The sequence below is a fragment of the Rhipicephalus sanguineus genome, chromosome 1, assembly GCF_013339695.2.
Source record: "Rhipicephalus sanguineus isolate Rsan-2018 chromosome 1, BIME_Rsan_1.4, whole genome shotgun sequence".
Taxonomy (NCBI): Eukaryota; Metazoa; Arthropoda; class Arachnida; order Ixodida; family Ixodidae; genus Rhipicephalus; species Rhipicephalus sanguineus.
The window spans coordinates 142,220,970-142,246,094 of record NC_051176.1 but is presented as its reverse complement, the minus strand read 5'-3'; the positions used below and the strand labels follow the sequence as shown (position 1 = coordinate 142,246,094).

Below are 25,125 nucleotides of genomic sequence, written 5' to 3'. Positions count from 1 at the left end.
CACAAGGTGGGGGGGGGGGGGGCTCATTATTGCACTTCGCTCTGATCGTACGGAGTTGGGAAAGGGGGGTGGGTGAAGTTTCACCACAGCGCCCCCTCCCCTCCCTATTCTCAACTCCCTCCCACTGACGACTGTACGATCAGAACGAAGTGCAATTATGGGGTATTAAGGGGGGCGGCGGAAGAGGGCGTCGCCGCCCCGCTTAATACCTCATCATTGCCCTTTGTTCTGATCCTACGGTCGTCAGTGGGAGGGAGTTGGGAATAGGGGGGGGGGTGGCGCTGCGGTGAAACTTCACACACTTCGCACCCTCCCCCCCCCCCCCCCCCACCCGTCCTCCCCCTAATGGAGAACCCTGCGCACACCTATGCCTGAGATTTTACGAGACTCGTGACAGGTTGTACCAGGATTTATAAAACCGCACGCATCGCGTTCTGTGCTGCTAGTACCAGCGGCGCTACAGCGCTACGGTCACTATCTCGGAGAAGTACGTTGCACGCCGGAGCATGGCCAATGTGGATGGCGCGCGCGTCGAACTGGTTTAACATCTCACCGGACGAGACGCTCTACACCAGTTGTGACTAAAGTACAGTGCTAGAAAATAAAGACGATAAAGGGACCGAAGACTAGAGCGTTTAGCCCTTTGACTGGAGCAGCAGTTTCAAGATCTCGAGCCCATGTAAGGGGGAGGGGTGTCGCGCGACACGTGCGGCGAGGCGCGCGTTGCGCGGCGCATGTAGGTCGGTGCATTACTCATATTTTCTAGCTTACTGTATCTGTGTTGCCGTGATAATTATGGTGAATGCACAACTTGCAACGTGCAAGAACGCGGGCAGATGAAAATGGATGACAAATTTGTTCTCATCTCAGCGCCTTCAACTCGAACACAATACCGAAACCGAAAGTGTATGTAGTTTTTCCTTTCGTCACTTGATGGCAGCACCCTTCCGCTCCGCACCGCTCTTGGCCGCTTTGACCCCGTTGGCCCGTTGTTTTGTGTTGTCGGCGGTCAGCTGTATTTCTGGACTAAAAATAACGTCGCATTTTGTTCACCAGTTCAACTCGCACTGCGACTACTGACTGACCGAACATGGCCAGCCAAGCATGCTACGTGCATTCACCGAGCCTACATCGAACCTTCATTAGGATGCGCTGCACATCCTAAGGTATATTGCTGCGCAGTTTTGACGCTCTGGCTTCACCTGCTGCTTGCATATCCCTGCAACGTTACCCACCGCAATTACATAAGTTTTGTTTTGCACTGATACGTCGAAATTTGCTGTGCGAGTTGCTTTGCATCGCTTTCCTAGCAGGCATGTGGCTGGTCATGCGCGGTACCTTGAGAATGAATGCACCCAACGCTGCCATGTCCCTCCTTGTTTTTCTCGTGTGCTTGAGCTTGGAATATCCCGTTAACCACCGTTTGTTATTGATCATTTGCAGCGCATCACATTATGCTGCGTGCCCCTGTGAACTGCGCAAAAGTGCAATAAATGAGAGTGATGAGCCGTCCACTTGTGGTTAACTTATCTTACTCGTGTGTTTACAATCACCACCTGCATGCACATAATTTACCACAACCATGCTATTGCCCAAACCGACGCATTTATGTTTCTGGTGGCGTTCGGAAAGCATACTGCCACGTTAATGGCGCAAATCGTCCCTCCATATCGGTACTGAGTTTAATGCAGAGTTGGAGACTGGGGCGTAGCCAACTTTTTTCCGGTTGGGGGGGGGGGGGGGGGGGGGGGGGGGAGGTGAAACCCCCAACCCCGCCCTTGACTGCGCCACTGGTTGGAAATAGCGAGGTGCTAATACACCAACACTGACACGCTGTGTACTTCTTTGTGTTACACGTAAGTCAACCCATGTGCCTGTGTTCTGCATGGTCTGTATGCAGCTGCGTGCAAAAAAAAAAAAAAAAAAAAAGGGAGAGAGAGAGGTACCAAAAATGAAGTCCATGTATATGCAGAAACCGCGTCAGAGTATGCTTAGAATGAGACCCTTACCAACTTAAAAATGCATAAGGAAGTAAAAGCTGGAACATTCCTTCGTCAACAAGGACAAACGCAACGTTTGACCTCGCTCACGAAGGCTAAACGTTTGAAAAGATCGATGCCGTTCTTCACTGTAAGGACACGAGGCCGAATTCACAGAGCTCGTAAGCGCCGTTCTCCATTGGCAAGACACTGCAGCTTTCGTCAGTGCGACCAATGCCACGATTAGAGGGCACGTAATCTTATGAACGGTTCTTGCGCAAGAACTCATTTTCTAAAGAGGTACCATGTATGTAGCACAAAATGGCACAACGAGAAGAGCGCCATAGCAGGGAGCAGGAATCAGCTTAGCCTTGAAGGATGGCGAACCGCAAGTGAACCGGAAAGTTTAATTTGGATGGAAATCTAGAGAGAAATCACACCTCATCACCGGTTGGTTGGTTGGCCAACTTTATTAAACTGTCCTGAGAGACGCGACTAGCGCGCAGTGGGCTCCTCCCACGTTGGGACGGGCAGGCGACCGCCGCATTGTGGGTTCTCTGGACCATAGAGTTTCCTACAATACTTACTAGAGGGAACTCTGGCGCTAGTGTCTATGGGAGCTGCAACGCATGACGCTTCAGCCAGCATGGGAATGATGGGTAGTACACAAATTTGTCTAAACTTCGTACTTTCGGCTCCGTTTAGCTCCGCGTTGGCTGCATCTGCTTTGTCGCAAAACGAATTTCAGCAAAAGTCAGCAGTTTCACTTCGCCACTTTAACTTCTTTAGGCTCAGCGATTCAAATCTGGTCACGAAGTTCACAACGATCCATTCTTTTATCCGAAAGAAAACCAAAACATAGCAATAAACAAAGCCACAAGTACGTTTGAAGCCGCAAGCACGAAGACTAGGCAAATTTGTGTACTACCCATCATTCCCATGGAAGCTGAACGATCGCAGCGCCAGAGTCCCCTCTAGTTAATTTTAGGAAACTCTATGCTCTGGACGGCCCATGGCTGATCCCCGTCGTTGGGGCTTCTGACGGCGGAGAACCATTTGGCTTGGTGACATGCTCTTTACGTTTGGCGGTTTTCCGGATGGCTACTGCGGTGTCCCCACAGTCGATCATTCTCAAAGCACGATGGCGCGACATAGGCGCAGCCAGGTGGTGGGTTGAAGGTTTTATAACCCTCCGCCACCCTCCTACCCCCATCGAAATCTTGTTTGTCTGTATGCATGCATACACACATACGAATACACACTCCAGGCCCGCAGCCAGGAATTTTTTTTATTTTTTTTTGGGGGGGGGGGGAGCACTTGCTGAAAACCTTGACTATTTGAAAAAAAACACCTATTTTCATTATTTATTTTTGGTAAAAACACCTACTTCACCAGAGTTCCGGGCGGGGGGGTGTAGTCCCCCCCCCTCCTGGCCACGGGCCTGACGCACACGCAGATGCATATATATAAGGGTGTGTGTCCATCATCAAGATTGTCTGGAATTTCATTTTGCGAATGGTTGTAGCGATTAGAGCGTTTTGTGAATGCGGGACCTTATCTCCAGCCTCGACACCAGCCACTGGAGGAGCCGGCACACGCGGCGACGCGAGCTGCGACCACCAAGACCTCGCCAGGACGGAGTGCGTACATGTAAGCGGTAATTAACCATGCATATCCTGCTGCACGATTTCAATATGGGGACATCTTACAGACGTCATAGAGTTTTAAAGTGTTTCCATGCTTTGGAACGACAGTCGGCTGACGCTATATTCAAGTGGAGGCAATAAAATGTGTATCAAATATGCTCTCTGAATCAATATGTAAGCACGCAACAGATAACCACTACACTTTTTGTAATGCTCAACAAGGAAATATTGTGATGAAACAAACTGGCTGCCTTATGTTTACAGAAAATGAATATTCAATATATTCCATGTATACTAAGGCGTGCGTCGTTGCCCATACCGGTTGGATGATATCAGTACCTGGACATTCTCGTAAGAAGCAAAAAAGCAGATAACTACTGCTGGTATGCATAAAAAAAATAGTGGCAGGACATAGTATACCTGGGTATCTAACGCACTAGCACGGCAAGACAGAAATGTTGCTGGTAGAGATCTTCACGAAAAGTAGGGCACCAGACGGTGAGCTGAAACTTTCACCATTCGTTGTCCTATATAGCTCTTCTCTGACATTTCTAGGCATTTTATACGTTACTCTGCGTACTGGATGAGAATAAAGCGGCCGAAAAATATCAATTTAGTAACGTTTAAAGACCGAAATGAATCCGTACCTTCATCAGGACGGAACCTATATCCATTTCAAGATGTGGTTTCCAGTTTACAGCGCTATCTAGTGATATGCATATACCTGGAACACCGAGTAAACAGTATTTAGTCATTCGGCACTTTATGGGGCAATCATGTGAATGTCACACGTAACTGTCGTTAATGTATTCCACCGGGGTCGCGCAGTGCTTCAATAGAGCTTGCTGAATCATATGAATACAAATGTAATGTTTGTTAGACTGCTATAAAAGCGGAGCCAACACTGGAACCACATACGTTAATCTGATATCACGCCTGTATCGTAGTAGTACATTTGTAGTGTTTATTGCTTTCTTGTAAAATTAGATAGCCAGCGCCACAAACACAATTGACGTTGCACCGACATTATGCCTGCATAGGCTGTTTTTCCAAACCACTTTATAAACCTGGCGTGGCACATGTGGTAGAATACCTCATTGCCACGCAGAATGCTTGGGTTCGATTCCTGCTGGGGTCCTAAATTTTCTTCTTTCCATTCATCAGGGCAACGCTGCCGACGTCGGTTTTTCTTAACGCTCTCGCATTTAAATTACTAATGCCTGTTCTTGGCGTTCCTGGGTAGATATAAACTGTCAATCACCTGTGGCGCATACCCGTACACCGCGGCCCGTGGTAAACGAGTGTGTGCCACACTTGTTGGAGGAAAGGGTTTGACGACGTACGCGACGGGATTTTCACGTCATTCATGTCATGACCGGACAGTCATATTCGTCAAATCGTCTTACCCTCCCATGCCAATTTTGGTGTACACCAAGTTCAGGAGGCGATCATGAGAGCACCCAGACGTAGGCGGCTAGATAGATAGATAGATAGATAGATAGAAACGCTCAAAGTGTCAAAGGTTGCCTAAGAAATGCTTCGCATTTAAAACTAGAAGGTGCAGTGGGGATGCGGGAGCGTTTGGAGATGTTTACACACGGTATATTATTACACTGTATAGTGGACATCCCCCTCTCACGCTTGCGATAAAAAATGTGGCAATGCCACTCGAGCGAAAAAAAATTAATTTAAACCATTGCGAATTCAGCGTAATATGTATACTGAAATTTGCAAAGTGGAAATTATAAAATAGAAAAAAAAAGCTTTAGGTGTGTAGATAGGATTACACGGACCGGTTTCAGAAACGACAAGGTGGCTTTTCCTGCGATGTATGTAGTCTTGCACGGAACGCGGTGGCGAACGCATCTTGAATGTAACTGTTATACGTGTCCGGCTTTTGCGTTCTTATGCGTTCAGTTAGCCCAGCACCTCAAGTTACACCGTGGGGCCCGCAGCCTTGCTGTGTTTCGGGCGTGCGTCGATCAACGCCTGCGTAGATGCGAAAGGGATGAACGTTTACAGAGAAAGTGATACATAGTTCAGCACAACGCGTCCACTGCTTCAGCGAACAGCCTGTGTCACGAATACCATGCAGCGGCAGGAGTTTCGCCCGCATCATGCCAGGCCGGTGATCGCGCTGTTTCAGATTAAGTTTTCAATTTCAAGGTCGCGGACTTTCTTGCACAAGTGCCTAATTATAAAACTTGTGGGGGTTTACGTCCCAAGACCACGATATGATTACGAGAGACGCCGTAGTGGAGCGCTCCGGAAATTTCGACCACCTGGGGTTCTTTAACGTGCACCTAAATCTAAGCGCACGGGCCTCTAGCATTTCCGCCTCCACCGAAAATGCGGCCGCCGCGGCAGGGATCAAGTGCCTAGTTGCGTATCTACAAGACCAAGGCCTGTTCAATTAGGTCCGTTCCTGGACGAGTGCCTGTGAGTGCTGTGTGAAAAAAATTGATTGATTGATTGATTGATTGATTGATTGATTGATTGATTGATTGATTGATTGATTGATTGATTGTGTGCGCGCGTGTGTGTGTGCGCGCGCGTGTTGATTAGCACAGACTTTTATGTCGGCCAGGTCACACGGTGGGCATTAGAAAGTGCTGAAATCAACCTCAACGTACGTGCAGAGCGGCGGCCGGAACCATATATCGATCATAACATCCACCACCTTAACTTTCCTCTCTTAAATATGCAAACACGACCACCATCTTCCTTTTGTTATCGTCGCCACCGTTTTCTCGCTGCTACTGAATTAAGTGATGGATTAGAAGCACCGCACACCTCGTCCATGCCCAACAGCGCCTGTCATCGATCTTCGTCATTCATCTTCGAGCACCTCGTATAAGCACTAGTATAAGCACCACAACACATGTAGCTTCGAGAGGTTGAGGTCGCGATTATTATTGATTAGTATACAAGGGGCATTGGCTTTGTTTTACTGCTCGAAAAAACTGCCGTGAGAGACGGTGTCCGGGCCGACACTCAGCGGATAGCGCATAGCTTAAACCACTTGTGTTGGCTCAAGCGGAACGAAGTTCCTTCATTTCTTTTAATGTCTTCTCACCTTCGGTTCTTTTACCGCTCATGTCACCCGTCGCGTCGACTGGCTACTCTTGGTGATGAGCTGCATGACTCGCGGATGAGACGACAATGTACGAATGCTGTTCGGGGGGGGGGGGGGGGGCAAAGGTTTATCGCAGCGCCCCGCCCCCCCACCCCCCACCCTACTAAGTCAATGTATGGGGCAGATTTTGCGCCCCCCCCCCCTCTTAGGTGACTAGAAGGGTCAATGTACGGGGCAGATTTTGCGCCCCTCCTCTTAGGTGATTAGGGGGGGCGCCCCCCCCTGCCCCCCCCCCCCCCTGTGCGCACGCCTATGCGTGGACATTAACAAAACGCAAAAAGAATAAATTTCGGGAAGACGTCACTTACGATCTCTATATTGTTTTGACCATTGTTGGCGGCTTCTGTAAGCACCTTGTGAGTTTAGAGAGATAACTGTTCTCTTAGAGCGAACTGCGTTGAAGTGTCATGGTACGTGGCATATTGAACTGCGCTGCGTTATACATAGTATATCGGGTGTTTAAAGATGTGTCCGAAAGTCCTCAAAACGCGATATTTGCTCGTTACCTTCGGCATTACTTTTTCTGTGGCGGCAGACATGTCAAAAAGAATAGGGGCATTAATTAGGGCAGCAAATATAATAATTGCAATAATTTATATTTTATTTAGACGATAAAGGCGGTCGGGTCAAATGGAAAAAATTGGAGTCTTTCCTGGGAAGAGCCCATTGCCCATTTGAGATTTCATAAACAAGAAAAAAAGAAAAGAAAAAAGCGGCTGCTTTAAAAAAAAAGAAAGCGGCCAGTTTCACCGGCGAAACCGAAGCGCCGTAGAGCGCAACTGGCACAACAGCCGTACCGTTGATGCGCCCGGAAGCGCGCGTCGGTATCAACCATTGATTTACTTTGCTTCGTGGGTTTTCGGGCTGCGCTTGCCACGATAACACGCGTGGCCACGGCCGTGGCGTGGCGCACGTAGGTTAACGAAGGCATAAGAATGACACGTTGTCGGAAACAGTGTCGTACGTCATTCTGGTCGCTTCGGTTTTTCTTTCGCCAGTGAAATTGGTCCGATTTTGTCTCTCCCCAAATATTACGAACGGCCGCTTTTTGGAAATTTCAATACCGCTAGGGGCCCTTCGCAGGAAAGACTTCAATTCTTCCACTTTACCCGACCGCCTGTTCCACTAAATTAATAGTTATGTTGATTTCTGTAATTATTGCCATAATTAAATGTCCCTGGTAATCGTTAGGTGTCTGCCGCCACAGAAAAAGTAGCACCGAAGGTGTAGCGAGCAAATATCACATTTCCTTTATTTTTGAGTATTTTCGAACACATTTTTTGAAACACATGCCTGCAAGATTCGAGTGCCTCGCGTTAACCATACTCGAGCAGTAGCGCAACACGAGAACGACACAAGAAAGAAGAGCAAGCGAGCGCTAACTTCAAATTAGCGCCTCTTTATCAAACAACACAGATACCAAAAACGACATCGTCACGTAGGGAAACGTTATCCGGCCCCCAAAGCGATGAAATACAACAACACGCAAGAACGCCTTAATCGGCCCTTAAAATTTAAATTGAGCAAGAAAGCTTTGATGCGGTTAAAAGCGGTGAAATATGAAAGCTTGAGAATTAGTGACGCATGCTCAGGCTCATAATAATATCTGGGGGTTAACGTCCCAAAATCACGATATGATTATGAGAGACGCCGTAGTGGAGGGCTCCGGAAGTTTCGACCACCTGGGGTTCTTTAACGTGCACCTAAATCTAAGTACACGGGCCTCAAACATTTTCGCCTCCATCGAAAGCATGCTCAGACTCAAGCCTTTATCATAGGGAAACAAAAGGTGTGAGGTTATCTGCAAGCAAAGCTAGTTTGAAGACTCAAAGAAGGCTGGACGTGGGAGCGTTCTTTCGAATGTAGAAACCCTCCACGACACCTCTAGGCACCGTAGTGCGTTCCGGTACAACACTTGTATGTCCTTCAAAAGGGGTTCACAACCATATATTGCCGACAATGTCAAGCAAAACGGGAATACGGTGATCCTTTCAAAGAACTGAGATGCTCTCTGAGTCTGATGTCCAGGCATCGCCCATTGCCGACAATGTCAAGCAAAACGGGAATACGGTGATCCTTTCAAAGAACTGAGATGCTCTCTGAGTCTGATGTCCAGGCATCGCCCAGTCTGCCCAATATTTTTCGCCCTCAAGAAAAAGGAATGCAATGTACTACATTGAAAATGCATGGGAAATGCATGGGAGTCTGGTTATTGCTTTCATTCCGAACCTTTGTGGCGTGTTCCACTCCTGCCTTGATGGCCTTTAGACACTTAAAGCGGACAATTGTAACAACATGCGCTGGGTAACCAGCTTTGCGAAGCTTACTCGCTCGCCCGTCCACACTCTGTGTCGTTAAATGTTGGCAAGACTTCTTTATCGCCGAGCGAATGCAAGAAAAAGCGATGCTACGCTTAACAAGTTAAGAATGACAGGAATTGAAACTGAGAAGGGCTTTTCACCGAAAGAGGCATGCACTGCCAGCATACATGCCATACGATCAACTGCTATTCGAGATCAGATACCTAATTCGCATTTCATTTGAGAAAGGATACCACATGCCATTTCATTGGCTGCTGAGTCACTGCGGCGTGATGATGTACGAACGCTAATAATGCTGCTCGGTCAGCTCTTCAAGGCGGCAAGGAAGAAAGAGACTGTACCCCTTTCAGGGTCTGAAGCTGCTAGCAAGCTTCGAGTGATCGCACAAGAAATTACGCACTCCCATAGGCGTGCGCAGGGTTCACCATCAGGGGGGCGGGCGAAGTTCATCGCAGTGCCCCCCCCCCCCTTGAAAACAATGTACGAGGCAGATTTTGCGCCCCCCCCCCCCCCCAGGTGACTAGGGAGGTCAATGTATGGGGCAGATTTTGCGCCTCCATCTTTGGTTATTATGGGGGGGGGGGCGCCCCCCCCCCCCCCTGTGCGCACGCCTATGCGCACTCCACATGCAATACAGCAAGTAACCAAAACAATAGGTAATACCACCAACCCACTTCCTTTCCATACACGTTTCATTACGAACAACATTGCTGCACTTAGACTAAAAGGTCACTTGGGATACGTCAAAAGCATATGGTGACGCAGTTTTGGATACAGAGTGGGGGGAGAAGGGTGCTTCCCCACATTTTTTTTCTCCGCTCCCATGGGTGGCAGTATTTTGAGCGGTTTCTGTATGTGGACGGAATTCTGTTAAAAGCTTGCATACTAGGTAAACATCTAAACGCGCGTTAAAGTATCGCCTTTGAGCAAGAATAAGAATTCATCCGTTTATGTGCTACACACATGTTCGGGGCGTGTGTTTATTTATTTACTTGCGTGTAATTAGAAATTTTGGCAGCAGACATAATTGCCGCATGCTTTCCCGTATGATATGCAAATTTGTTATTACGTTCGCTTACGTACTTCCGTTGCTTATTTAAACAAAAATGTTGTCGACAGCTGGCTCTGTTCGAGTGTCTGTCATATATACAACGCCTGCTTATTGCGTACGCAGATAAAACTCTCATGGAGCAGTGCGACGAGCTGTGCGCCATGAAAACTGAGCACTGCGTGCCTGTGAAGCGCTTATTTTTCCGCGTTAATTCGGATCCTTATTGTCTTTCTTCTTTTTTTCACGTTTGCGCGCGACATTTCCGCCAGTTATTCTGATATTGGAAATCAAATACGCACTGGTAAACATCTGCTAGTGTTTTATTAATATGAACATCGCAACGCTTGACGTCTAGCAATGGCGTTCATGTGCTTTTACTTCTTCAATACAGCGCTTCTCGAAACAGAACAACGGAGCGAGTAAGTTAATTAGGAGCCCAAACTCTCAGAACATACTTTGCATTAGATAAAGGAAAGCAGATGATTTTTCAAGGGCTCGTATATCTTTGTTAGACACAATATTAATGAGAACTAACAGACAATAACGCCAAGGAAAGTACAGGGGGTGTTAACTGTAGTATTTAGAATATAAATGTGAAGAAAGTAAAGTGGACGAAAAGATGACTTGCCGCCGGCAGGGACCGAACCTGCGACCTTCGAATAACGCGTCCGATGCTCTACGGTAAGAAAAGAGTGTTCCACACTCGCCGCCATGGCTGCGATTGGCGCTGACTAACACTCCTAGGTTTAAATCAACATATATATACCCCACAAAGTGGACGGGAGGATGACCGCCGCCGTAGCTCAGTGGTAGAGCATCGGACGCGTTATTCGAAGGTCGCAGGTTCGGTCCCTGCCGGCGGCAAGTCATCTTTTCGTCCACTTTACTTTCTTCACATTTATATTCTAAATACTACAGTTAACACCCCCTGTACTTTCCTTGGCGTTATTGTCTGTTAGTTCTCATTAATATTGTGTCTAACAAAGATATACGAGCCCTTGAAAAATCATCTGCTTTCCTTCATTCATAGCGAGGGTCTCGTCCTGGCAGACTTAATGCCTTCAGGTAGTACGCGAGGGATTATTGGTCAGCTGCCAGCTCGTAAAATGATCACGTGCTACGTGACGCCAACAGGCAAGAAAAGAGTGTTCCACACTCGCCGCCATGGCTGCGATTGGCGCTGACTAACACTCCTAGGTTTAAATCAACATATATATACCCCACAAAGTGGACGGGAGGATGACCGCCGCCGTAGCTCAGTGGTAGAGCATCGGACGCGTTATTCGAAGGTCGCAGGTTCGGTCCCTGCCGGCGGCAAGTCATCTTTTCGTCCACTTTACTTTCTTCACATTTATATTCTAAATACTACAGTTAACACCCCCTGTACTTTCCTTGGCGTTATTGTCTGTTAGTTCTCATTAATATTGTGTCTAACAAAGATATACGAGCCCTTGAAAAATCATCTGCTTTCCTTCATTCATAGCGAGGGTCTCGTCCTGGCAGACTTAATGCCTTCAGGTAGTACGCGAGGGATTATTGGTCAGCTGCCAGCTCGTAAAATGATCACGTGCTACGTGACGCCAACAGGCAAGAAAAGAGTGTTCCACACTCGCCGCCATGGCTGCGATTGGCGCTGACTAACACTCCTAGGTTTAAATCAACATATATATACCCCACAAAGTGGACGGGAGGATGACCGCCGCCGTAGCTCAGTGGTAGAGCATCGGACGCGTTATTCGAAGGTCGCAGGTTCGGTCCCTGCCGGCGGCAAGTCATCTTTTCGTCCACTTTACTTTCTTCACATTTATATTCTAAATACTACAGTTAACACCCCCTGTACTTTCCTTGGCGTTATTGTCTGTTAGTTCTCATTAATATTGTGTCTAACAAAGATATACGAGCCCTTGAAAAATCATCTGCTTTCCTTCATTCATAGCGAGGGTCTCGTCCTGGCAGACTTAATGCCTTCAGGTAGTACGCGAGGGATTATTGGTCAGCTGCCAGCTCGTAAAATGATCACGTGCTACGTGACGCCAACAGGCAAGAAAAGAGTGTTCCACACTCGCCGCCATGGCTGCGATTGGCGCTGACTAACACTCCTAGGTTTAAATCAACATATATATACCCCACAAAGTGGACGGGAGGATGACCGCCGCCGTAGCTCAGTGGTAGAGCATCGGACGCGTTATTCGAAGGTCGCAGGTTCGGTCCCTGCCGGCGGCAAGTCATCTTTTCGTCCACTTTACTTTCTTCACATTTATATTCTAAATACTACAGTTAACACCCCCTGTACTTTCCTTGGCGTTATTGTCTGTTAGTTCTCATTAATATTGTGTCTAACAAAGATATACGAGCCCTTGAAAAATCATCTGCTTTCCTTCATTCATAGCGAGGGTCTCGTCCTGGCAGACTTAATGCCTTCAGGTAGTACGCGAGGGATTATTGGTCAGCTGCCAGCTCGTAAAATGATCACGTGCTACGTGACGCCAACAGGCAAGAAAAGAGTGTTCCACACTCGCCGCCATGGCTGCGATTGGCGCTGACTAACACTCCTAGGTTTAAATCAACATATATATACCCCACAAAGTGGACGGGAGGATGACCGCCGCCGTAGCTCAGTGGTAGAGCATCGGACGCGTTATTCGAAGGTCGCAGGTTCGGTCCCTGCCGGCGGCAAGTCATCTTTTCGTCCACTTTACTTTCTTCACATTTATATTCTAAATACTACAGTTAACACCCCCTGTACTTTCCTTGGCGTTATTGTCTGTTAGTTCTCATTAATATTGTGTCTAACAAAGATATACGAGCCCTTGAAAAATCATCTGCTTTCCTTCATTCATAGCGAGGGTCTCGTCCTGGCAGACTTAATGCCTTCAGGTAGTACGCGAGGGATTATTGGTCAGCTGCCAGCTCGTAAAATGATCACGTGCTACGTGACGCCAACAGGCAAGAAAAGAGTGTTCCACACTCGCCGCCATGGCTGCGATTGGCGCTGACTAACACTCCTAGGTTTAAATCAACATATATATACCCCACAAAGTGGACGGGAGGATGACCGCCGCCGTAGCTCAGTGGTAGAGCATCGGACGCGTTATTCGAAGGTCGCAGGTTCGGTCCCTGCCGGCGGCAAGTCATCTTTTCGTCCACTTTACTTTCTTCACATTTATATTCTAAATACTACAGTTAACACCCCCTGTACTTTCCTTGGCGTTATTGTCTGTTAGTTCTCATTAATATTGTGTCTAACAAAGATATACGAGCCCTTGAAAAATCATCTGCTTTCCTTCATTCATAGCGAGGGTCTCGTCCTGGCAGACTTAATGCCTTCAGGTAGTACGCGAGGGATTATTGGTCAGCTGCCAGCTCGTAAAATGATCACGTGCTACGTGACGCCAACAGGCAAGAAAAGAGTGTTCCACACTCGCCGCCATGGCTGCGATTGGCGCTGACTAACACTCCTAGGTTTAAATCAACATATATATACCCCACAAAGTGGACGGGAGGATGACCGCCGCCGTAGCTCAGTGGTAGAGCATCGGACGCGTTATTCGAAGGTCGCAGGTTCGGTCCCTGCCGGCGGCAAGTCATCTTTTCGTCCACTTTACTTTCTTCACATTTATATTCTAAATACTACAGTTAACACCCCCTGTACTTTCCTTGGCGTTATTGTCTGTTAGTTCTCATTAATATTGTGTCTAACAAAGATATACGAGCCCTTGAAAAATCATCTGCTTTCCTTCATTCATAGCGAGGGTCTCGTCCTGGCAGACTTAATGCCTTCAGGTAGTACGCGAGGGATTATTGGTCAGCTGCCAGCTCGTAAAATGATCACGTGCTACGTGACGCCAACAGGCAAGAAAAGAGTGTTCCACACTCGCCGCCATGGCTGCGATTGGCGCTGACTAACACTCCTAGGTTTAAATCAACATATATATACCCCACAAAGTGGACGGGAGGATGACCGCCGCCGTAGCTCAGTGGTAGAGCATCGGACGCGTTATTCGAAGGTCGCAGGTTCGGTCCCTGCCGGCGGCAAGTCATCTTTTCGTCCACTTTACTTTCTTCACATTTATATTCTAAATACTACAGTTAACACCCCCTGTACTTTCCTTGGCGTTATTGTCTGTTAGTTCTCATTAATTTTGCATTAGATAAGCCATACGCAGCACACAGGTCAACAAAGACCGCGTTGGGGGTAATGCGCATGATCTTCATACAGCCGAATTAACGCAAACGTTTTGGGAGCGTGGATGTTGCGAAAAGTTTAAATTCCGTCACCACTGAGCCCACACAGTGTATGGGCCAGAAACGTGCAATTCGTATGTACGAATAAGGTGTCCTCTTAACTTTTCGGTTCGAGGATTGATGAATTATAGCTGCAGTAAATTCTCATTTGCTCCGAAAAAGAAAACTATTGTGACTGGGAAGATAGTTGTGTTCTAGCTAGGTTTTGCTACACTAAACATCTTTATCTGCAATATCATTCAGTGACTAGAAGGCGTGTATTGATTATCTCGCGTGGGTACACTTGTGCACACGCCTTGATGAACGCTGCAGATGCAGAGACACGCAGAGCGTCGATCGACCGACGTCGTGTGATGTTCTGATAAGAAGACGACATTAAATCGGCGTAGGAGTTGATCAGTTCATGTATACATTGAGTTGTCTTTCGCGTAGATGAGTTAGCAAGTGACAAGTGCTTCTTCGTGCTTCAATAAAGTGTGAACTTAGGCTGGTCGGTGCACACTAGAAGACTTGGGTAACAGCGCAAGGAACAGAACAAACACACCAATACTATTTCCGGAGCCCTCCACTACGGCGTCTCTCATAATCATATGGTGGTTTTGGGACGTTAAACCCCAGATATTATTATTATTAAACACACCAATACTGACGAAGTTCCGACTATAAACCACAGTTTTTATTGCGCACACGCAATAATATTTGTCTAGTAGTCAGCGCATTTGTCTATCTGCCTGTCTGTATGTCCCGTTCCTTGCGCTGTTATCTACGTATACGCACCAACCGGCCCATCTAACATTTTATTGAAGTTATATTCTTGTACATCGGGCAATGTTCAACCTTCCCCTCTTCTACGCTCACCTCTTGTATGTGTCTTCTAGCCACTGTGTCGTGTGAAACGCTCTTGTACACATTCGCCTTAACCCGCCACGGTGGTCTAGAGGTTATGGTGCTCGACTGATGACCCCGGAGATTGGGGGACCGAATCCTGGCAGCGGCGGCGGCATTTCGATGGAGCCGAAATGCTTGAGGCTCGTGTACTTAGGTTCTGGTGGTCGTTAAAGAACACCAGGTGGTCAAAATTTCCGGAGCCCTCACTACGGCGTCCCTCGTAATCATATCGTGGTTTTGGGACGTCGAACCACAACAATTATTATTGTTATTAGGTACACCTTCGCCTATATGAATTCAATACTGCCGCCACATGTTCTACGGTTCTTCGGGGAACTCACACCATCGAAGGGACACACGGCAGTACGTGTCGGATCCTGCGGTGTGAGTCCCTGCCTATATTCTATATACAATATAGAGTGCCTATATTCTATATTGCGTTTCACACATCATGTGCAAGCGAGACTTCTTGCAGTAGATGCGTTCGCATTAAGAAATAGTTTAATGTTTTTACCAGCCAGAATAGACCTTTGTTTTCTTTTCTTTGGCTGATGTAGTAATAATAATAATTGTTGGGGTTTGGCGTCCCAAAACCACGATATGATTATGAGGGTCGCCGTAGGGGAGGGCTCCAGAAATTTCGACCACCTGAGGTTCTTTAACGTGCACTTAAATCCAAGAACACGTGCCTCAAGCATTTCGCCTCCATCGCAAATGCGGCCGCCGCGGTTTTTAGGCTGAGTAATAAATGAATATGTTTAGTGCCTTAGAGATAAACAAACCCCGTTATACAGATGTCATTATGCGGCTGAATTGTTTAGCGTTTTGTTTTCGTTTTTTTTATTGGTATTTCATTTGCAGGCCTTCGTGACGCGTCACGCGGAGGCTCATGCTCGGCTCGTGCGAGCGTTTACGACGACGAAAACCGACCACGAGACGCGCGGAGTTATACATAGCTTCCGCAGCGTTACACCTGATGTGTGAAACGGAGTGTACTGTACGTACGCAGAAAAAGGCACCGCAAGACAACTTCCTGAGAGCCTACCACAGAGACTTCCGGATCGTTTCACAGATTACGGAATTCCCGTGGAAATTGATGCTGCCTAGCCTACCAAAAAAGAAGCCGCATCACAACATTGCACTAACCGAACACCAAGTTATGATGCTGAGAAGCGACAGCATCCATCCAGGTGTCTTGAAAAAAAAAAAAAACGACCAAAGTTCTGCGAACTAAGCTTGATCCACTTGAACTGCTCAGCCTGGTAAGAAACACGGCTGCACATGCGAATGTTGAGGACAGAGACTGGTGTGTACAAGAGGGTGTAGACCGCTTGTACGCACCACTATACTCCGTTTCACACATCAGGTGCAGCACTGTGGAAGCTAGGCAAGGAGTTCGGTCAGCGAAATGTGTAATTCCGCGCGTCTCGCGCTTGACGTTCGTCGTGGTAAACGCTCGTGCGAGCCGAGCACAAGCCTGCGCGTGTGGGGGTGGTAGAAAACATTATGGCAACCCGACGGGCTGCAAATCAAACGTCAAAAACGAAAACAAAGGGACGCTAAGCTATCCAGAACACCTTATTGACAGCCGTATAACGAGGTTTTGTTTATTGTTAAGGCACAATTGCATCTTCCTTCATATATTACTCAGACTGAGAACGTAAACAATATCTTACTACGGGCGGTAAAATCGTAGAACTATTTCTTGGTGCGAACGCATCCACTGTAAGAAATCTCGCTAGCCTCTGTAGCGTTGCACCTGATGTATGAAACGGAGTGTACAAAAGTTCGAGCGTTCCGCCAGACCTCTGTCGTCAATTCGCTTAAGGCGGTTTTGTCCTATCCCCCACGCCTCTGCAGTGAAAGAAACTGATGCAGCTATCACAAGAGACATTCGAGTCGCTAAGGCTAAACATTCAAACTGGAGGGGAGGAATCTATACAATCGACTCGGAAGAAAAAGACGTTCGCCTTCGAGTCGTCTTAGGCAAATGCGTAAGGAATCGCGTGTTTCACTCTCTGCCACTGAATGAGCCATGTGTTGCATTGATCGCCTTGTATGTGTCGTTTTCAGGATTCGTGTGGAATTTGTAGTACGTACTTTTTAGAACTTTTACAAGTTTATGTTCTAAAGAAAACAACAGGTAGGAACCTTCTGATGGAAACACGAAGCCCTATAGAGGTGTTCAATAAAATGTGACCATTTTATTGAATGAACGCTGAAAGTTCTGCCGTGCATATTTAAATTTTGCGCGCTAAGCGCACCGATCGATTGCGGCTCCCTTATGGTGACGTCATCGCGAGAGTCACCACGGTTATCTTATTGTTTTGCGGCGCGGACGACACATTGCCCCATAATGAGACGCACTAGTGCCTGGCGCCTGTGTATATAGCTGGCACGTACACGTCGTCGTTGTCGTCTAAGCGACACTACAGAGCGGAACCTTAAAGATCAAGACGATCGGATCATTGCATAATGGTCCGATCAATTCCGAACAAAATCAGCGTGTGTCACCGACGCAGGTACTTAAAGGGACCGTGCAACACTTTTTAGCATGGTCAGAAAACGCTGGCGATCGGTAGTCGAGGCAGGCTCCTGAGAACATGTGAGCCAAACATTATAGCGCGGCACGTGGCCTGGAATTTACAATTAATTCTCAAAGTTCGCTAGAAATCACTCGCTGTTCTATAGGCAAATGGTGTCATAAAGCGAAATGACTACGCCATAAACCCAAAGTCCACGGCCATTGGCTGATTTGAGCATCGTGAGTTGCGTCGCTACCGCGGCCGCCGCGGAATACTGCCACGTTCTTGCAATCACACTGAACGTAAGCCCTTGCGTAAGCCGAGCGTTCGAAGAAAAAAAACATGGCTGATCCCTCCGTCATAGGAATCGGTATAACACGAAAGTGAAACGTGTCTTCACAGAAGTAGTGCTTATGATATATGAGAGCTTGTACAATGTCTATTCGTGTTTGGCAGCTATAGCACCGTTTGACGTGGATGCACCCATGTTGAGAGCATGTCTCTATCGCGACGACTAACGCCCATGATCATGATAAAACCGTTGAGGTAGCTGACGGTGTGAACATATATTTGGACACAGCGAATCGTGAATCGCGCGTAAGGATGATATCAACAAGCTCATAATCAACACTGGTACCCGGTATGCACTTCTTCAAAGCGTCGTCAATTAAGGAGAGAAACGGCACGGTGTGCGCTTTCTAGTAATGGGTAGCCGACGCCTGTGCTCATGCATACATAACACACACTGCACTTCAGCAACGCGGGAGGTAGAGGTTCGTAGCCTGAGCCGCAAACGCGTGCGTCCCGCTGGCCTCTGTCTCGCAGGCGCTGCTCTCGCTCCACCAAGGCACTACATTCGCCCGTCGAAATCGCGTCCTTTCTGCAACGCATATTGCAGCAGTTTTGTTAGTCGGTGCTCTCGCATTTGAAGCAGTCGGCGGCAGAGAAATCCCGTTCGTGTACGTGGAAGCTGCACTACTCCGATGAGCCGACGCACGCTAACACGAATCCAAAGGCAAAGAACGTAACTGCGTCAAGGCTGCCTCGGCGACGCCAGCGCGGCCAGTCTACCTCTCTGGTATCGAGACGCTTTAACCATGACCTCCGATATCACGTGCAATCTCGGAGTAAGCGCTAGTAAGTGTCGATCGTGAAGCATTACTTCTTTCCACCTCTCACAGACGGCGGCACCGCCCCGCTCCGCCCGCCGCGAAAGAGAATGTGTGAAAGATATAAGGCGCGTTCGCGCCGTGCCTAGCATCTCCCGAGTTGGCTTAGTGGGTAGAGCGTCGGGCGCTTGCCGTCGCGGCCGCAACGTCGTGGGTTCGATTCCCAGCGGGTATCTTTTTCTTGGTTTTTTTCTTTCTCATCCGTTGGCGTCCATTTTATCAACGTCATATCCGTGACGGATGTACTTGGTGGACCCCGGCATAAAACACTTTCGTGTTAAAAAAAAAGAAAAAAAATCCTCAAGTTCTTGACACGCGCTGACAAACGGGCGTAGATCACCCCCCACCCCCCTTCCCTGCGTAGCTTTCAGCGCGCTCGCTGGTACGATAGGAGATAGTACGCGCTTAAAGGGGCCCTGCAACACTTTTTCAGCATGGTCAGAAAATGCTGCCGATCAGTAGTCGAGGCTCGCGTCTGCCTGTGATTTACAATAAATTTGCAAAGTCAGCTAAAAAAGTCACAGTTTCGCCGCAAGGGCGAAGCAATGAATGCGATAGCAAGAAACTAATGCTATACGAAGTGAGGCTCGCCAATGGATCTCTCAGTTTGAACAGCGCTCCTGTTGCAAAGGCGGCCGAAGCAGCGAAAGAAACTAGCGTGCTTCAAGTGTCGAGCTGTGACACTTGATAGTTCGCGCTCATCTTCTGTTTGTTCGTTTAGCGGCGTCCCTTGAGCTCGAGTGACTTTCGTACGCTCCGTAACATGAGCGCGGACATCACGGTGAAAGCGTGAAACATCCCTCTTCCCCTCAGCACGAGAAAACCGCGCGAGCAGACAGCGGAAGGGCAAGGCTGTCCCTGCGCAAACATAAGAAGCGAGCGAGCTCGCCGACGCGCTCCTCGCGCCATCTCGCTGGTAATGAAGAAACGCTTATAAGCGCCTGCCGTCTCCGAGTCCGTCCAGCGCTAAGGGGTGTGTATATAACGCTCGCCGTTACGTGGAGGATCTGCGTTTCGTGGCGTAGTGGCTAGCGCCACTCGCTGCGGAGCAAGAGGTGCCTGGTTCGATTCCGCGCTTCGGAAGCATTTTTCTGGTTTATTTTTCTTTGGGATATTCATGTGTATATACATACTTATACATATACGCAGCATGACGGCGGCGACGGCGACGGCAAAAATCAGCCGAGACTGTCCATATAATTGCTATCGCAATAAAAGCGCTTCTCGACAAAAAAAAAATGATGTTTACGGCGTCACAGGCAGGTTCCGTGCCATTGGCTAATTTGAACACGTAGCGCTCGGAAGTTACTGCGGCCGCGGCGAGAAACCGCCATGCGCCCGCGCGCGCGCGCGATCGCACTGAAAGTACGCCAGGCGTTCGAAGAAAAAAAAAAACAGAAAATGTGATCAAGGTCAGCAGGCGCGTGTGAAGTACCTTCTTCCCCCGTGCCACCCCCCCCCCCCCCCGGCTTAGCTTCCAGCGCTTTCGTCGGGGCGAGAGAAGAGAGCAAGCAATTACAGCATGCGACAAATCTTTGTAACTCCGCTCGTATGGACGGATTCTAAAATTTTTTGCGGCGTTCGATTCGTGATGCAATAAGTTCCTTCAGTGAAGCCCTTTCATGGCTACTTGGAAAAGTGTTGCAGGGCCCCTTTTAAGGACACAGGGTAGGGTAAAATAAAAAAAAAAGTCGAAATTTGGTTTTTTGCTTGTTTGGCATATCAAGGCCTTTCTTAACAATATCTATTGCCCCACACATTTCTGCACGTTTTGATTGAGCCAAAACGACCACGTTTTCGAGACCAACTGACGAGCAGCCAAACCCCTCTTTCTCAAACCGCGCACAACCTGAGGTTTCCGCCGCAAGCGAATTAAAAAAAAACCGTAACTGGTAGTTTCTCTGAGCTTACCGGGTTTTAAAAAAAGTATTACGGCTACTTAAATGCACATAGTGCAGTTTTTTTTTAGCACGCATGGCATTTTCCAGGTCCACTTGCCTTGTGTGTGTGAGACGCGCATGGAGACGCGATTGTGTGCGTTTATTGTGAGTTTATTTGCGCCTTTGTTGATTTTGTTACGGCGGCAAAAGATATTCTTGTGTTGACAAATCAAAGAAACTGTATAGAAAGCGCAGTATAATCGGAAATCGAGACGCTTCGGCTACTGACAGAAATGAGACCCGGAGCATTCGTGCGAGCATTTCAGCAAGTAAGCTTTGTCCTCATTCCACGACGCCGCAAGGACAAAACGTTACTTACACTCCTCCTCGTCATCACTCCTTCTCACCATCGTTTCCCTTTCCCACCCTTGCTATACTTTACTTCACATGGCTATGCTGTACTATACGTGGCTATGCTATACTTTACCTTCTTCCCTCCTCCTTTCCCACTTTCTCACCCTCACATCACTCCTCGCCCTCACTTGCCTTTCCTGCCCCCGTGCTATTCGCAATGCCCACGAACTATAGGTGGCGCGCCGTGCGATTCAAGATGGCGCCCGGAGGAGGGTCAACCCGTTTGTTAGCATAGGAACAGATAGGACGTGCGAACTCACGGCCCGTGCCACTTTCACCGGATGAAGTCATGAGCTGCACTGAAATGGATATGAGACCAAAATACTTTCCCAAGCCACGGAAAGTGCTCACCACCTAATTATCTGCTGCGGTGTGAAATGTTACATTTCACTTCCGTTACCGTGCGTCAACGATGCTTTGCGAAATCCTGTGCGAGCTACAGAAAACTGCATGAACTAGAATTGACGTATGAACTGAACGGCACTCCGAGGTAGTACATACCGAGCCTGCGTGACGGATTTGCCGCAGTAGTAGGCCTCCAGCGAGTAGCGTCATCGCTGCTGAACGGGACCGCATGTTTAACGTGGAGATGGTTTGCAAACATATTACGCCGTCGTCATTACTTGCGGAGTCAGGAACGCGGAGTTACTTCTTCAACGGAACACAAGCATTCAACAACCCTTTCAGTAGCGCTTGTATCACAGACATGCTCAGACTCTAGCCGTGTGCATTCATTTCACTCGCATGTTGCAGGTTCGATCAGCACGATCGAAACACGAATATCGAAAAGAATGCACACGTATGCTTTTCGCAACGTCGAATACTTCGACGTAGCGAAACATTCGTCGAACAACAATGCCGTTCGGAAGGTACCGGTGAAGTACAGAAGTTAGCCTAGATGCGTGGATTGTGGCCGTGACTACACGTTTCATCTCTCTAACCATTTCGTTTCGCTGATCAAGCTCGAGCGTGTTGGCTGCATGCGGCGCTCTATAATATCCACAATAATTGCGCTACATGCAATGCACAAGAAAGACTATGCTTTTATTTTGATCTCGCTCAAGGATATTACACGTTAAATACAATCAAAGTGACTTACGAACGTGAAAGAACATTACCGCACGAGGGGACGTGAAGTGCAAGTCGCTCCTCGTCAGTTAGCAGCTGATCGTTCATCGTCGCTGTCACTCTCGGTGCTTTAACAGCCTTCTACGTCCAGTGAAAAATCCTCATCGTCAAGATGGTTCCTTTCAACATCGCTGCTGAAAGCAATCTGGAGAATTTCCTCCGCCGAACGACTTCCACCACTCCGCGTCACCATGTTTACGATTAGCAATTAGACAGACGTCTGGGCGCGGAGAACATTTCGCTGATTTCGCTCTCAAACCGGTCAACAAGCAAATCGCTTGCAGTGTGCTGCCACCTATCAACAAACGTACAAAAACAAGCGGCGCAGCGCTGGCCGTGAAATCAACACTGGTGAAGGATGGTATTGAGGGCGTTCGCTCCACGAAAGGCGTGGAGCGGACGCGTCCACGAATGACTAAAACGTAGGTCGCACGATTCGTAACAGCGCTTTCCTGACAAAAGATAGACGCCCTATAATGTATATCGCCAACTTGAGATTGCTCACTTATAGAAGAGCACATGGCGAGCCCGCGCGACCTCCCGCGTACAATGCTATGGGATTGATGCACTGCAAAAAACACTGACGAATGCTATATGCAAGTAAAACAGCGTGAGTTTCAACTGAAAATGACAGACGATAACATTGAACCAACCTGCGTGGCTACAGAAAACCTCGCGAAGCTGAAATGTGTACACTGTGGGCTATCATTGAAAGCGCGAGTTGCCACGTATTTTCACGATAACTTCGCGTCTCGCAAGAACGAATCAGATTTCTCGTGTCACGGAGGGCCCGGTTTGTTCACTGATGCAGGGAACATGCAAAGTCGTAGGGTTCCTTTCTCGCCAACGCGTAAACACTGAGGCTAGCACAGCCGAACAAGGGAGCGACTACGCAGTGCTGCCATTTTGTCAGCTACTAACCCTCCTCGAGAGGACGCTCCTGAATTCCGCTTGGTGGCGCGACAGTCTATGGGCATTGCGAATACTACAGATGGCCATGCTATACATGGCTATGCTATACATCGATATACTATACATGGCTACGCTATACATGGTTTTGCTTGTGTGGCGACAAGCGATGACATGAGATGCACGGATGACAGCATACAACAGCCCAGGCCCCTAAAGTGCTCCGCACTTCAGTTTCCTGCACTGTCATGGGACGTTGCATCCCCGTGGAGCGGTGCGTGAACTACGCTTTGCTAATACTGTCAAATACAAGCTGTAAAGCCGCAACGTCCCCGGAAACCAAGAGACCTAGCCGCGCCTCAGCCACGTCTATCAACAAAAGCACCACTTGAGTGCATTGAGCCGCACCCCACTACCCACACCAGAGAACACCGCAGGCATTACTGCGGCAGGATAGAGCTGCTGCACGAGGTATGAAACTGAAACTGTAGAAAAAGACCTATACAGACAGTTCGCTAGCTCACGAAATCCAATCCGAAGCCTGTACTCCCCATCATGGTGTTTGAACGATCGCAGCGCCAGATGCCCCTCTAGTTATAGTGTATTCTAGTACACTATACCTCTAGTTTTTGTAGTAAGAAACTGTGATACTGACAATCCCCGCATTGACGTATATATAATACGCGCTTCAGAGCATTAATTATTCTAAAGTACACTTGTAATTTTAGGTGATATTTCAAGAATATCGAGAAAAAGCAAAAATAGGTATCGATGTTTGCATCATAGTAATTTAATGGGTCGGAAATTAGCTACAACCAGTAGGTGGCGGTAGAGCGGACAGCGCCAGGGACATTGGGTGGCGCATGGAAAAAGAAGAAGTGTTCGACTCTATTGCTCGGAGCGTAGAGGCGTCATCTTGCACGTATATTTTCTCCCCGCGGACCGTTGGAGTTGGCTTTTACAAGCAATATTGGTAAGCGCAATGAAGATCACCGACGATTCTACGCGCACTTCAAGAGCATCATCAAAGAAACCAACCGTCTTGACAGCTAGAAAGGGCCCCGCGGGTAGGGCTGCCGCTGGACAACCGAAACTTTTGAATCTACCAGAGGTCTACTCGCGGCCGTGTACTCGCTCGCAAGCGGAACGCTTCTCCAGTCAGGTGAGATACCAAGAGCAGCTAGGTAAACGCAGCATGTCTGCCCAACGCCCACGCTGTGAAGCCCGTTCCATGCTGAAAGCCTTGAAGAACGTTGGTGCAGCAGGCCAGAAGCGGAAGATGGTTTCAGGTGCATTCCAGAAGAAAGTCGCAGCCGCAAGTTTACATCAGAGGTTGCGAGGACAAGACAAGAGTACCGGCAGTTCTAAGCACCCTTCGAAGGCATCGTCAAAGAAGCCGACCGTCTTGTCATCTAGAAAGGGCGCCGTGGGTAAGGCTGTCGCTGGACAACCGAAACGGGTGAATGTACAAGAAGTCTACTCTCGGCCGTGTACCCGCTCGCAAGCGGAACGCTTCTCCAGTCTGGTGAGGTATCAGGAGCAGCTGGCTAAACGCCAACGCTGTCAAGCCCGTTCCATGCTGAGAGACCTGAAGAACGTCGGTGCAGCAGGCCAGAAGCGGACGATGGTTTCAGGTGCATTCCAGAAGAAAGTCGCAGCCGCAAGTTTAGATCAGACGTTGCGAGGACGAGCCAAGTTTACCGGCAGTTCTAAGCACCCTTCGAAGGCATCGTCAAGGAAACCGACTGTCTGGTCAACAAGAAAGGGCGCCGCGGCTAAGGCTGCCGGTGGACAACCGAAGCTGGTGAATCTACAAGAAGTCTACTCTCGGCCG

At 48.3% G+C, this 25,125-nt stretch overlaps 1 protein-coding gene across 1 annotated transcript in view; it reads left to right on the top strand.

The window, feature by feature from the left end:
* The first annotated feature begins 938 nt into the window (after positions 1-938).
* LOC119399288 (solute carrier family 25 member 35) overlaps positions 939-25,125 on the top strand; it is an 82,925-nt gene continuing 58,738 nt past the window's right edge. Inside the window, exons 1-2 of the mRNA XM_037666105.1 lie at positions 939-1,166; positions 3,544-3,629. The gene's annotated coding sequence lies outside the window, so the exon portion shown is untranslated. The remainder of the gene's footprint in view (positions 1,167-3,543; positions 3,630-25,125) is intronic.